The sequence below is a fragment of the Bombus affinis genome, unplaced genomic scaffold (assembly GCF_024516045.1).
Source record: "Bombus affinis isolate iyBomAffi1 unplaced genomic scaffold, iyBomAffi1.2 ctg00001073.1, whole genome shotgun sequence".
NCBI lineage: Eukaryota > Metazoa > Arthropoda > Insecta > Hymenoptera > Apidae > Bombus > Bombus affinis.
The window spans coordinates 1-3,062 of record NW_026109536.1 but is presented as its reverse complement, the minus strand read 5'-3'; the positions used below and the strand labels follow the sequence as shown (position 1 = coordinate 3,062).

General features: G+C 15.6%; 2 pseudogenes; both read left to right on the top strand.

The window, feature by feature from the left end:
* Positions 1 to 313: 313 nt before the first annotated feature.
* LOC126928559 (cytochrome c oxidase subunit 2-like) lies at positions 314 to 2,387 on the top strand (annotated as a pseudogene).
* Positions 1,266 to 2,419, top strand: LOC126928558 (ATP synthase subunit a-like; annotated as a pseudogene).
* The last annotated feature ends 643 nt before the right edge of the window (positions 2,420 to 3,062 follow it).

Sequence of the window (3,062 nt, the reverse complement as noted above, 5' to 3'; positions counted from 1 at the left end):
TTTATTTAAATTTAACCAATCATCACTTGAATGATTAAATAATTATCCACCTTATGATCACTCATTATTAGAAATTCCATTAATTTCAAAAAATAAAATTAAAAATATTTTCAATAAATAATTTATTTAAATAATAATAATAATAATAATAATTTAATATTTACAATTAATATGGCAGATTAGTGCTTTGAACTTAAAATTCAACTATAAAGACAATTTTTTTCTTTTATTAATATTAATATTTTAATAAATCAATATATTTTGAACTGAATTTAAAATTCAAATAAATCTAATTAATTTATTAATAATTTCTACATGAAATATATTTTTATTTCAAGATTCAAATTCTTTTTACTCTGATAATCTTATTTCATTTCATAATTTAACTATAATAATAATAATAATAATTATTACTTTAACAATATTTTTTATTATAGATTTTTCATTAAATAATTTTTTAAATCTTAATCTTTTAAAAAATCATACTATTGAGATTATTTGAACTTTAACACCTATAATTATTTTAATAATTATCTGTTTTCCATCTTTAAAAATTTTATATTATATTGATGAAATTATAAATCCTTATTTTTCAATTAAATCAATTGGTCACCAATGATACTGATCCTATGAATACCCAGAATTTAATAATTATGAATTTGATTCATATATATTAAATTATGAATCTATAAATCAATTTCGGCTATTAGAAACAGATAATCGATTAATTATTCCATTTAAAATTTCAATACGAATAATTGTATCTTCAATAGATGTAATTCACTCATGAACTATTCCATCATTAGGAATTAAAGTTGACGCAATCCCTGGACGAATTAATCAATTAAATTTATTTTGTATTCGTCCTGGAATTTATTTTGGTCAATGTTCAGAAATTTGTGGAATAAATCATAGTTTTATACCAATTATATTAGAAAGAACTTCTTATGAATTATTTTCAAATTGAATTAAAAAAAAAATATTATGAAAAATTAGTTAATTTATAACATTAGACTGTCATTCTAAAATTAATAATTTAATTTATTATTTTTCTTCCATTAGATGTCTGAAATTAAGAATTGATCTTTTAAATCAATTATAGTAATTAAAATTTACTTCTAATGAATTCCACAAATAATACCTATTAATTGATTAATTATTTTTTTAATATGCATAATTTGTTTAATTTCAATTATAATTTTATTAAATTCTATAATATTAAATTTTAAAATTAAAAATTTTAAAAAAAAAATTATTTATAAAAAATGAAAATGATTATGATAAATTTATTTGAAACTTTTGATCCATCAATTAATAATTATTTTCAATTAAACTGAATTTTTATATTTATACCAATTATTATTTTTCCTAATATATATTGACTAATTCCATCACGAATTATAATAATTTTTAAATTATTTATTAAATATCTATTCAATGAATACAAAATAATTATATCAAATAAATATATTATAAATATTATTATATTTTTAAGAATTATAATCTATATTATATTACTAAATTTATTTAGATTAATTCCTTACATTTTTACATCAACTAGACATCTATTATTTAATTTATCAATATCTTTATCTTTATGAATAAGATTTATAATCTATTCAATTATTAATTTTCCTATTAAAACTTTAAGACATTTAGTTCCATTAAATTCACCAAAATTTTTAATAAATTTTATAGTAATTATTGAATTAATTAGATTAATAATTCGACCTTGAACCTTATCTATTCGATTATCGGCAAATTTAATTTCAGGTCATTTAATTTTAATTTTATTAAGAAATTTTATAATAAATTTTTTTCTATTATCCCCAATTTCATTAATTATTCAAAATATATTATTAACCTTAGAAATTTCTATAGCTTTAATTCAAGCTTATGTATTTTCAATTTTATTAACATTATATTTCTCAGAATCAAATTAAATGAAAAAAAATTTTCCATTTCATATAGTAACTATTAGTCCTTGACCTCTTATTTCATCTATAAATTTAATAAACTTAATATTAAGAACAATTTTATGAATTTATTCAAATAATTTAATATTAATAATTATAAACTTAATTATATTAATTTTAGTTTCTCTAATGTGATTTCGAGATATTATTCGAGAAAGAACATTTCAAGGAATACATTCATTATCAATTATTTCAATAATAAAATTTAGAATAATTATATTTATTATTTCTGAATTATTTTTTTTTATTTCATTTTTTTGAACTTTCTTTCATAATTCAATTTCTCCTTCAATCGAAATTAATTTTTCTTGACCTCCTTCTATAATTAAATTTTTTAATCCATTTGAAATTCCTTTATTAAATTCTATTATTTTAATTACATCAGGATTTACTGTTACATTAAGACATTATTACTTATTAAATAATAAATCAAAATCAAGTATTTTAAATTTAATATTTACAATTATTTTAGGATTTTATTTTAATTTTATACAAATATTCGAATATTATAATTCATTTTTTTGTATTAATGATAGAATCTTTGGATCAATTTTTTATTTATCAACAGGATTTCATGGAATTCATGTTCTTATTGGAACTTTAATGTTATTATATTCTTTTATTCGAATATGTAAAAACCACTTTTCATCAATCCATCATATTAATTTTGAATTCTCAATTTGATATTGACATTTTGTAGATGTAATTTGATTATTTATTTATATATTTTATTATATCTTAATAAATTAAATCTTCTTATATTTAATTTTTATTAATAAATTAAATAAATATATAGTATAATTATTACAATTAATTTCCAATTAAAAAATTTAAAATAACTTAATATATTTAATTAATATTATAATTTTTTATTTATTAAATTTAATTATTATTTTAATTATTTTATTCTTAAATAAATTTTTATCAATAATTAAAAAAATTAATTTTGAAAAAAATCTTCCATATGAATGTGGATTTAACCCTATTACAAAAATAAATTTACCATTTTCACTTCCATTTTATTTAATTTCATTAACATTTATAATTTTCGATATTGAAATTATTTTATTAATACCTTTAATTTCA